The following is a 12,754-nucleotide window of genomic DNA, read 5'->3' on the forward strand; positions in this document are numbered from 1 at the left end:
AACATTAAAAAAACGACAGAAAAAAGAAATGAAGTGTTTTAAATATCAAACAAGAATTTCCAACTATAGTTGCACCTCTTTCAATAAGTCGAAAAAACAATTCCTATCTTAAGGAATTCTGGCATATTTTTTCTCTTTTTTTTTTCTTCCATTGCTCAGATTACGAAATTACATACTGAGAACACATATTCGTAACTCATACAGTGTGACACACTTAGATGAAGACACCCCTGTATTTTTGTCATTTTTGAAAGCAGATATTTGATTTTTGGTACAGGCATAGACCTTAATGGCCCGAACTTTTCGCAATACTTAGCCCGAGTGACAGCCTTAGGCTGAAGGCACGAAAATCGCGACGGTCAAGCGATAGCGACTGCGGGAAGACGCAGCGCGGGGCGATGACGAGAAATATCTTGCGTAGGCACGAAACTTCGGTCGGTCTGTCGTGCCGGAGTAGAGTTTGAGCAACATGTCACGTCATCGTAACACACGTTTACGTCGAAGAGAACTATTGGAGCCAATATTGGAGCCAATATTGGAGCTAATGAGAACGTAGTTATAACTTAGAGATGGTATTCATTCAACAGTAAGTGGAAAGAAGTAAGAGTAGTATTTATACCCAAACCAGGTAGGATGGACTACACCCTACCAAAAGCATTCCTACCAATTAGTCTCACATCGTTTTTCTTAAAAACCATGGAGAGGCTATGTGAGTGGTATATAAGGGATGAAGTACTAGTTCACAACCCACTTCATCCAAATCAGCATGCATATACTCCGGGAAGGTCTACTGATTCGGCCCTTCACCATGTGGTTGGCAGAATCGAGAGATCATTGGACCACAAAGAATCCACCCTGGGTATATTCATAGATATCGAGGGAGCGTTTGATAAAACAACCTTTCCAACAATTACCCAGCAACTACACTCCAGGAATGTACCCCTGGTAGTAGGAGAATGGATACTCAAGATACTCTCTAGTAGAGCAATAAGTATTAATGTAGAAGACATCACAGTGAAAGGACTGGTCATGAGGGGATGTCCACAGGAAGGGTTCTTATCACCCCTTCTCTGGAACATAGTTCTGGATACCCTGATTAATCACCTTAACACAAATGGATTCTACACAATTGCATACGCAGATGACATAGTTATCTTGCAGACCGGCATATTTGTAAACACACTGTGCGATAGACCGTAGGATGGCCTCAAATTAATAGAAACATGGTGTAAGGAATACTCATTGTCGATCAAACCCAAGAAGACTGAGATGGTCATTTTCATCAGGAAAATAAGTTTAACGGGCTTAAAACTTCCCAACATCTTCAAAAGCAAACAAAACTTATCTGAAGAGGTGAAATACCTTGGTACTATACTCGACAGGAAGCCAACATGGAACTCTCATCTACAGAGTAGAGCAAAAAGAGCATACGTGGCTTATGAGCAATGTCGGAGGACAAGCAACGGCCATTCAAAAATTATATCAAATACAGCGACTGGCTTGTTTAAACATCACAGGAGCCATGAGAACAACATCAACCGCGGCAATAGAATTAATCATGGGTCTGACCTCTCTGGATCTGTACGTTAAGGAGGTTGCGTTAATGGCCATGGTACGATTGCGCATGGCTGGTGTAAACTTCGAATTAGGAATGGGTCAATTGAGGCTAGGCCTATGGCGGAAGTTTCAGGATGTGGAGTATACTCCAGATCACTAAGCCTAAGGATTAAGTGGCCAGCGTGGTCCAAACAGAACTGGCTGGTATCTCAATCGCCACGAAAGAAATAACTAAGAAAGGAATTTCTGGCAAAAACATAACAATCTGTACTGACAGCAGACAAGCCCTATTCGCCTTGAACAGACAAGATTTAGCCAAAGCCTCGGTAGATAATAACATTATCCGGAGGTGGGTTAAAGGGCACGACAGAAGTAAAGGTAATCGCATTGCCGACTCGTTAGCCAAGGAAGCGGCTGGACTAAGAATTTTAGGACCCAGTGGCACCTACGGCCTAATGACTTCGACAATTGCGGAACTGGTCAAATGTTACACCCATGCTCAATCCCTAAAGAGATGGGATGAAATCAAAGGTTGTAATCTTGCCAGGATCACTTTGGGCGACCCTGGGAAGCTGGCGCCGAAGAAATATCTGGCGGTGACCAGGAAAAAATCTACGCCTAGCAGCAGGATTTCTGACTGGCCACTGTCAACTAAGGAAACACCTTCATAATACGGGGCTAGTGAACACACCTCTATGCAGAATGTGTGAATAGGAAGGTGAGACTGTTAGGCATGTCCTGTGCGAGTGCCCGGAGTTATCGTCAATAAGAGAGTGTGTGTTCGGCGAGTCTTGGCCTACACCTGCCGATATAAAGGAGATGTCTTCCAGCGACCTGTCCACCTTCCTGGAAAGGACAGGATGGACGATGACCTAGGAGGACAACTCATCGGGAGGATGTACAATGGGTCACATGTGGCCTATGAGCTGTGGGCTTACACTCACCCTCCTTACTCTACAGATACAAATATTCATTCAACAAATGAAGGAAGAAGTAATTTTGGCGAATTTTTTACCCTTTACTACGAGCTAAGGTGAACATTTTTACTGTCCAATAGAACAGGTTTTGACAAAATACGCGAGATAAATTCTTCATTATCAATTTCCATTTGGTATTGGTATTATAATATTTTTCTACGGAACACTACTGTTTCGCGAGCGACCAAAACATACTAGTTTACTCTCGTCGCTTCCGCGCCGCCGTCGCTCTCCTCTCGCCCATACATCGCTCTATCGCTCCGCCTCGCCAACGCTCGTTTCGTGCGCATCACCTGTAGTGTAGATGGTGTAGGAGAGAACACAAACACTAGAGGAAAATCCTTGAGGCGCTCTCAGAGCGGTGCCCGTGAGAAAGTAGCGATTCACATTGGATTTGAATCGCTGGAGATTAAATCCATTTGGAAAAACCTTCTCAGGAAGTTTATTCCACATAAACGCAGTTCTAAAGATGAGAGAGTTCTTAAATAGTAAAGTTTGAGGTGTACTGAGTTAAACCTCAAAACGACGAGCAGCCACAGTCCGTTGCGTATTTCTGATATGTACCGTTCTTGGTGGAATCAAATGTGACAAGTCACTTGAACACTTTCCGTGAAAGTATCTACAGAAGAGAGACAAATCTCCAACCTTTTTTCGATGTTCAAGGCTATCAAGGTTACACGTAATGTTCGCGTCTTCATTCAGGCGGATGACCCTTATCCAGACAGAATCCAGGGTATGTTTGGGGACAGAGCTCCATACATGAGAACAATACTCTGTATAAATATTCTTGATACCCGATACTCGATAAAAAGTTATACCGTCCCTATCGAAGGATCCATTACGAAAATTGTCAGACCAATGATCACATACGGAACAATTGCCTGGTGGCCGAAAGCTTTACTGCAAACAGCTTAGGTGAAGCTTTGGTTTACAGAAATAGACTTGCTTGGCTAATGCCAATAAAAATATTCTTGGATAGCCAAGCGGCTTTGGAAGCACTTAACTCTAATCGATCAAGTGCAAGTTCATAGCAAACTGCCAAACAAAATTCTCCTCAAAGAGAAGACTCAAGAAATTTTCTGTGGTAGATAATGGAACTGATGACTGTATTGCAAAGAAGGGCTTTGCGGTTTCATTAGACCAGAACCAGAACCAAACAAACAAATAACCGGATTCCAAGAGTTTTTGATCCCTGGCAAAGTTTACCAGCTTTGGTCCATTCCAAAGTATTTATAAAGCCTTCGCAAACGTCACCAATCCATTGTTAGATTACAACAAGCATTACCTACTTTGTCTAACAGGCCTACTCACATGTCTAAATCACCATATGAAAAGACTTGCACAGTCGGAAGACTACGTACCAACTCTATTTGGAAGATTATGAAACATTAGAACACATAATCTGTGCCTGAACCAGCGCGGACCTAGTCAGGTCTTCAGTAGTTATAAAAAGCTAATTAGAAATTGGTTTTTTATCTTGAGTTTTACGAGATTTTGGCAATTAAAAATATCATCATTTGCCAGAAGGGATATCATAGCCCTAAATATTTACGAAATCTTTGTCATAACGCAATTTTCCGTCTTTGTTCTGGATCATTATGCCAGATCCAGAAAAGTAATTGCTATTTGCTATGCTTCTCATATCCATCTGAGTGCAATTCAAAAGATTCAGATTATATTCGAATTGAAATGACAAAAATTATCAAGAATTTGAAATATAGAACGGCAAAAGATAATAAAAGTGAAGAATATTTCAAATAAATATGAAATAAAATTAGACCAACAATCAATAATGGAAAACTATAATAAGAGTGGAACCAAACCCCAAAGCCTCACTCAATGAAAAAACTTTCTTCGGCCTAGTCCAAGTCTGTATCGCAGATTCAGAAAGCAAATAGGTATCATACAGATGCAATTGAATTTTTTTTTTTTCAGTTGATAAGCTAGATATTAGATCGTTAATATTCAAATGAATGTCTTGTTGAAATCGAGAGTTTTTCGAGAGTTGTTCGATGAAGCTGAGATCGAAGAACACTGGAAAATTAACAGAAAAGCTCTTATTCGGGGAGCAACCACAGAATTTTGGATTTCCAATAGCCTGTAGTTATACATGAAAGGCCCTACAGGTGTAGATAGTGTGTATGAAGCAATATTATGTTTGTTTTTCTTTACAGGGAGACTGAAATTTCCTAGAAATGAGTTTTCTCATATAATAATAATAATAATAATAATAATAATGTTTATTCAAGGAAATAGTTCATAAAGAAAATAGTGTTACATGAATAATAATGAGTAAACATTGAAAACATCACGGAAGTATTCAAGATACTTGTATGTGATGATGCTAGAACAAACAAACAAATATATACATACATATATAGTGCACATAACCGTAAACACTAACTGTTTCACACATCTAATATATCTACTACTTATATATATCAGTATACACATATAACCAGCAGAGCCACTTAACAACTGAATAGATTTGTTCCCTCCGTCAACCGGTCACACCCCTACGAGCAACCCTCAGAAGTCTTCCCATAATTAGACAACTGTGGCCAAAAAACATTTTATTCAAACATTAAGTAGGCGTATATAGCTCAGAAAACAAATGTTCCTCATTAGAGAACTTTTTAGAACTGTTTTTAAGAAAAAATAAAATTTATCGAAATATCTAGATTACTGGCAAACCTAGAGCCGCATTTCAATGCATCAATGGCCTCCATATCTAATCTATTGCGTCAAAACGACAAGGATTTGGATGTCGAACTGATTCTTAAAATACTAACGGTACAAACAATGCGACGAAGAGCAAGTTTAAGGTTAATTGACTGACAAAAATAAAAACAAACACCTACGAATGCCGTTGACATAGCATAGAACGATATACTGATAGAGCGGTTTGGAGACGTTTGATACAATTGGTGAGACTGAATGATTCCTCGAAATCTCTGCTAGGTTGTATTCGATTCACTGGACCATTAGGCACACCAATACGGAAATCATCTATCGAAAACACTTCTCCAACAACAGAGCAAAAATACGATCTCTCGACGCGCGTTTCGCTAAACAAGTTAGCGCCCTCAGGAGATCATCATGACTAAATTTTACTACTATTTTAGTGTTTTCATATGCTAGTTGCCTATCTATATTTGTAGAGTAGGGAGGGTGAGTGTAAGCCCACAGCACTTAGGCCACATGTGACCCACTGTACATCCTCCCGAGGAGTTGTTTTCCTAGGCCATCGTCCATCCTGTCCTTTCTAGGAAGGTGGACAGGTTTCTGGGAGACATCTCCTTTGTTTCGGCGGGTGTAGGCCAAGACTCGCCGAACACACACTCTCTTATTGACGATAACTCCGGACATTCGCATAGGACATGCCTGAGGGTTTCATCTTCCTGTTCACACATCCTGCATAGAGGTGTATCCACTAGTCCCATATTGTGGAAGTGTTTCCAAAGTTGACAGTGGCCAGTCAGAAATCTTACTGTTAAGCGTAGATTTTTCCTGGTCATCGTCAGATATTCATCGGCGTCAGCTTTCCAGGGTCGCCCAGGGTGATCCTGGCAAGATTGCATCCTTTGATTTCATCCCATCTTTTTAGGGATTGAGCGTGGGTGTGACATTTGGCTAGTTCCGCAGTTGTCGAAGTCATAAGGTCATAGGTGCCACTGGGCCCTAAAATTCTTAATCCAGCCGCTTCCTTGGCTAACGAGTGGGCAATGCGATTACCTTTACTCCTGTCGTGCCCTTCAATCCACCTCAGGATAATGTTGCTTATCTACCGAGGCTTTGGCTAAATCTTGGTGACATACTTGTACCAGCCCTGAGGTGACACGTTGTCTGTTCTGTATATATGCGTATTGCATTTGTAGCATGTGACTCTGTGTTCTGTTTTATTTGTATTTTGTAGGGTTTATTAAACACAAACCTGGGTTCAATTGCATCACTGGTTGCATGCAGCAGAGATTGCGCAGTTAGCGCTTCTCACCATAGGCTCAGCCTCAATTGACCCATTCCTACTTCGAGGTTTACACCAGGCGTGCGCAATTGAAATATAGCCATTAACGTAACCTCCTTAACGTACAGGTCCAGAGGGGTCAGACCCATAATTAATTCCATTGCCGTGGTTGGTGTTGTTCTCATGGCTTCTGTGTGATGTTCAAACAAGCCAGTCGCTGTATTTGATATAATTTTTGGATGGCCGTTGCTTGTTGAACTTTGGGTCCCCATACAATCGCTTCGTATGTTAACAAAGGTCGTATTATTGCAGTGTAGATCCACACGGGGTGAAAGACCCCATGCACGTCCCACTGTCCTCCGACATTGCTCATAAGCCATACATGCTCTTTTTGCTCTACTCTGTAGGTGAGAGTTCCATGTCAGCTTCTTGTCGAGTGGCCTAACTACTACCTGTTAGCATTACCTAACTACTACTTGTCATTGATCCTATGCTAAACCTCTCTAAACCTATGCTAAACCTCTAATGTGTTAAGTATTTTCTTTTATGTTAGTGAGTATCTCTAATATTTACCTGTTTTCTATTTAGAATTATTATGCATAAAATCAAATAAAGGGCTCTTCGGAATAGTAGCTTTGCCGCTATTCATAGAACAGAACTCATTCCGCACTTTTCGATTTCCGAGGTTTCGGAGGCATCCAGAAACCTGTTAGCATGTACCTACCGGTCTCAACAATTTCAACCATTTCTCACTTATTGTATGGTCGTTCTCTATGGCATGTTGAGCGACACTAAATTTCTCGGGTCTATGAAACCGAATATGCGAAACATGTTCCTTGTAGCGAGCCAGTATAGTTCGTTTGGTTTGACCAATATACTTCTCAGCACAATCCTCGCAGCTTGTTTCATAAATCCCAGACTTTTCTTTTTCCAACGTCTTGTCTTTCAGAGTGCCCAACACTTGTTGAAGTGTACGTGCAATTTTGAAAACCACTCTTATATTCAATTTTTGAATGTTCGGACCAATCCATTGGTGTATTTGGGTGCATCTGGAAGTACTATGAATTTTGAATCTATCTCTTTTCGAAAAGTAGAAGCATCACGAAGATACTCCCTAAATTTTTGTTTTCTAAATAATGTATCCACTGTGTTTGATGGATATACATTGCTTTCAGCCACCTTAATAACAATTTTTTTCTCGATCTCATATCTTTCTTTGCTCAAGGGAAATGTGAGCAGCCGATGAACAAAAAATTGTAGTTCCGCCATTTTTTGTTGTGGGCAGTGATGGGATATACTTGAAAGTGTTCGTATTCTTTCTATATACAACAAACTCTAGACCCTTATCGACATTTTCAATAACTACTATATCCAAGAATGTTATTTCATCGTTATTTTCAATTTCATACGTGAATTTTATACTTGCGAATCTGTTGTTGAGGCAGAATACAAAATACTCTACCTTACTCCTATTCGTATTGAAAATGGCAAATACATCATCCACGTATCGGATCCAGGTTCGTGGAAAGTAATCCAACTCTTCCCTTGCTTCCATTTCAAATCTGCTCACGAACAGATTAGCCATGAAAGGAGACAACCGGTTTCCCATTGCCCGTAAAAAAACTTGGGTGAACTGGAAGCAATTTTGTTCCATGCGAATTTTGATAAGCCGGATGTACTCTTCAACTACTTCACCACTTATTTCATTAACATCTAAAACATCCTTCAAATATTCAATTGTTTTTGGTATGTTTACACTTGGAAATAACGAAGGTACGACAAAGGATACTAAGATCTCTTCTTCTCGCAACCTTACATCTTTGATCTTCTCGATGGAATTGCGGTCTCTCTGCGAGAGACTGTAATTTTTGTTCTGGTGTTGGGAAAGTGTTTTCAATAGATTCATTTTAAACCAGTAGTTCCAGTACGAACTATCATAGCCTTCAATGTTTTCGTCAATTTGCCGCTTTGAAGGAAATAATCGCTGTAAAACTCTATGAAAGCTGTCCAGCCTTCAATTTTTTCATCGTTTTCATGCATTGTGTGATATAATTATTGTGTACATCGATGCGATCACACTTGACATAAAAAGGAGGCATTTTGTTACAAAAATAAATAAGTCACTTCCAACATAAGTATTTTTCAGAAGACAAAAAACCAACAAAGAAATAACTGGTTTTCAATGAAAAATATTTTTTACAAATCATTATCAAGTATAGAACTATTGTAGACAATTTACTGCTCCCGAAAAGGAATATTTATCGTGAAAAAACAGATTTTTACAGCGACATCAACTACAACACATGTTTTGAAAGTAGACGCCTCAAATATCATTCATTATTTAACTCCCTCTAAGTGACAGATATCTTAGAATAAGGTTAATTTTATCTATAAATCAGTCCAAATTAAAACTTGAAAAAATTTTTCGAACGAATATGATTTTCGGCTATTAATTTTTTTGTTATGGCGATCAATACTTGACTTATACTTCAAATCTTTGTAGTTTTTTTCAACAAAACTCCACAAAACAAATATTACATGTTCAAAATTGGACCAAGAACCGAAAGTGGGTTAGAATAAGCATTACAAAATATAGTGTCCCTTCAGTTGTTTGACCTACAAACGTCGCGAACGCATATTTTGTCCGAACAACCGAAGATTTCTCACTCACCTTTCTATAAATATTCACCGATAAACGAAACGCACCGCGTTGTGGCTCTTCTTTATTCACCGCACGGGTTAATCAAAAAACGTCGGAATCCCCGGCACTGCACAACATCACTCTGCGAACTGAACGCGGCGTCGAAATACAAAATGCGGCGTCGGGGCGCGCCAAAATTAGAACCTACCCCAGAACGCGAACGGAGGCCACGTGACGACGAAGGAAGGGAGAGGACGCATCGGTTATGGCGCTCGCGAAAACGTTGTGTCTCAATCGAAAAGCTGAGACAACTCAAAACTGTCTCATGTAACATATTTTCATTGAAATATATCGAAATAATATACGGTGTCTGTTAAAAAAATAAGATGAATTTTCAATTTTCTCAAAAATATTTATTTATTCTTCAATTTCCATTTTGCCCCCTTCAACGAAGTTCCCTTCAGATATAAGTACCTAATACACTTGTGCCAGTTTTTTTTTAAATCTTTGGAGTAGTGCTGATATGCACTTTTTGGTATGTCCTTGATGTCTTTCAGCGATTCGGTTTTCATCTCCTCGATCGTCACAAAACGTCATCCTTTCATGGGTCTCTTCAATTATGGGAACAGGAAAAAGCCGCAGGGGGGCAAACCCGAGAAAACAGTTCATCATACTTTGTCCGTGAGAATCTAATATATAAAAATGGATGTTTGTTGGTTGGTTGGTTGGTAAGTGATAAACTTCTACATCGCTCAACCGATCGTGATGAAACTTGACATGTATAAGTAATTTTCATAGAGAAGGTTTTTAAGATATCAATTTTTCTGTAACTTGCCACTAGATGGCGTTGTAGAACAATTTTTTGAAAGCACTGTTCTATAACGCTGCGCACGCCTAAGTTCGTTGATTCTGATTCTGTCAAAACATTGAAACAGCAGTGCTACAGCAACATAGTACTAATTAGTACTACAGCTACCAAATTCTACGCGGGCGAAGCCGCGGGCAACAACTAGTCTTATATAAATATGAATAACCAAGAAAAGTACCTACGTGATGAAAATAACTGCGTAAACGCAAGCGAACATAAGTGGAACCACCTATTGGTGTGACATCGAAATCAACTTGCCAAGTTTTCATGTCAGTATTGATGGTTTGACCAATCAACCGACAACTGCGGTAGCAGAAATTTGGGAAGTTATCCTGGAATGCCATCGGAAAACGAATCCACATGTTTCTAGAAGTGATATGAAATCGAGAAAGGTTAAACCAGTCCAAGCTGTTGGAAAATAATTCCATTTAAATCAGAAGATAAATAGATGAGTACCATTCTGACCATTCCCATATTGATTTCAATTTAAGAGCCACTGGTAGACAGCTGTTTCAGCCTATTGGGCATCGTCAGTACCCACCGAGCAAGCGGTCCTCGATTGAAGACAAAATGTGAATAACCAAGAAAAGTACTTGATAAAAAAACTGCGTGTACGCAAGCGAGACACAAGTGGAACCACCTATTGGTGTGACACCCAAGTCAACTTGACAAGTTTTTATGTCAGTGTTGGATTCGTGGCATCCCAGGATAGCTTTTCAAATTTCTGCTACCGCAGTTGTCGGTCGATTGGTTAAACCACCAACACTGACATAAAAACTTGGCAAGTTGACTTGGGTGTAACACCTATAGGTGGTTCCACTTATGTGTCGCTTACGTTTACGCAGTTATTTTTATCAAGTACTTTTTTTTGGTTATTCACATTTTGTCTTCAATCGAGGACCGCCTGCCCGGTACCGACGATGCCCAATAGGCTGAAACAACTGTCTACCGGTTGCTCTCAAATTGAAATCAATATGGGAATGATCAGAATGGTACTTATCAGCGTGGTGGAGCCAAGTGCAAAGATGGGCAACACTTAGTTGTCGAAAACGGAAAAGACCACAAACGAAAGAAGTCACCAATAGGAGCCTATCGGACATTTGTGGTTCCAGTTAGCCATAAACACTCGACAACACTTCTTTTCTATATTCATATCCTGGACCCGGAAGTCACACAGGTAGATATATGTAAACATACCCATACAAATTTTTCATAACTGAGCAATTAAGCTTGGTTCATAAAATTAAAACTCATAAAATAATTTTTACTGTAATTAAATTGTAATCTGAAAGTACAAAAAAAGATTTTATACTTCAATGATAACTAAGAAGGTACTATAATGATAATTATTAAGAATTACAAGTTCAGTTGTTTTTTCATTCCATTTTTTAAGGACAAAACACAAGCACTACAAGAAAATCCTCAAGGCGCTCTAAGAGTGGTGCCTGTGCGAAAGTAATGATTCACATTGGATTTAAATCGCTAGAGATTCAATCCATTTGGAAAAACGTTCTCAGGAGTTTATTCCACATAAACGAACTTATCCAAATGAAAGAATTCTTGAACAGTAAAGGTCAAGGTGTACTGAGATGAACCTCAAAACGATGAGCAGTGACAGTCCGTTGCGTATTTCTGATATGTACCGCTCTTGGTGGAATCAAATGTGCCAAGTCACTTGAACACTTCCCGTGAAAGTATCTATAGAAAAAAGAATTCTCCAACCTTTCTTCAAAGTTCCAGACTATCAAGGTTGAAAGTGATGTTCGCGTCTCCAATCAGGCGGATGGCTCTTTTCTGGATGAAATCCAGCAGCTTCAGGGTATGCTTAGGGGCGGAGCTCCATGCATGAGAACAATACTTCAAAGAGGGCCTGACTGAGCATCAAAAACTTCAAAAGTTGCTGAGGTGTGTACAGTTTTCTGGTTCGGAACAGTTTTCCAAGCTTTTGAGAAGCGGCTTTTGCAATTCCAGCGACATGATTGTGCCAATGGTGTCCAGTTTAACCCCCAACAAACTTGTTGAAGCAGAAAGTGGAATTGTCTGACCTGACATTATTATATCCGGTTCGGAGACATTACTAATAGTACTTGCTTTATATTTGGCATTGAATAATTTTTTCCTAAAGCAATATCAAATCCCTATTCAAAATTTCATTTGCATGAAATATTTTGATTTCTGCCAATTTTTTGTAAACTACACAACTACTCATTGGAAAAAGAGATTCAACACAACCTAATTAAAACCACAAGCATTACTCCCAAACATCGGAACTGCATCAGTTTCGGTGTCTGTTTCACCAACCAAGTTGGCGTCCACAGTAGGTGATCTTGACAATCTAGTATAGCTGTAGCTACTTCCGTGGTAATAATAGGAGCATCCTAGCAATTCTAGACATCCTAACTCGAACCACAAATGTGCGGTAATTAGCACTCATATGAAAGTGGGTAAACCGAAGCTACGTGTTTCTGGCTACTTAGTCTTCGTCAATCCGATACAACCAGGGTGTAAAAAATAGGCAACACTCGGTTGCGAAAAACAAATAAACAGGTTCATCATCATGGGTCAGCTGCGGATTCATGGCATCGTCGAAAGACCTTGTGATGATTCAGCAACTACTCCCAACTTAGTCACGGGTGCAGCTACAGCAACCTGCGTGACATCCGAGTCCATTGCATTGCTTCTGATGTTCTTTACATCTATTCATGTAACCTGTAACCGAGCCTATATGTATTTTTTATATTAATAGT

General features: G+C 39.7%; 1 protein-coding gene across 1 annotated transcript in view; it reads right to left on the reverse strand.

Annotated features, from left to right (window-relative positions):
• Positions 1–9,324, reverse strand: part of LOC111513582 (death-associated protein kinase 2) — an 88,729-nt gene extending 79,405 nt beyond the window's left edge. The window contains 1 exon segment of the mRNA XM_074177967.1: positions 9,170–9,324. The gene's annotated coding sequence lies outside the window, so the exon portion shown is untranslated.
• Between the last annotated feature and the right edge of the window lie 3,430 nt (positions 9,325–12,754).

This window comes from Leptinotarsa decemlineata, unplaced genomic scaffold (assembly GCF_025532065.1).
Source record: "Leptinotarsa decemlineata unplaced genomic scaffold, Ldec_3_MD MMD2_tig00003335_RagTag_RagTag, whole genome shotgun sequence".
Taxonomy (NCBI): Eukaryota; Metazoa; Arthropoda; class Insecta; order Coleoptera; family Chrysomelidae; genus Leptinotarsa; species Leptinotarsa decemlineata.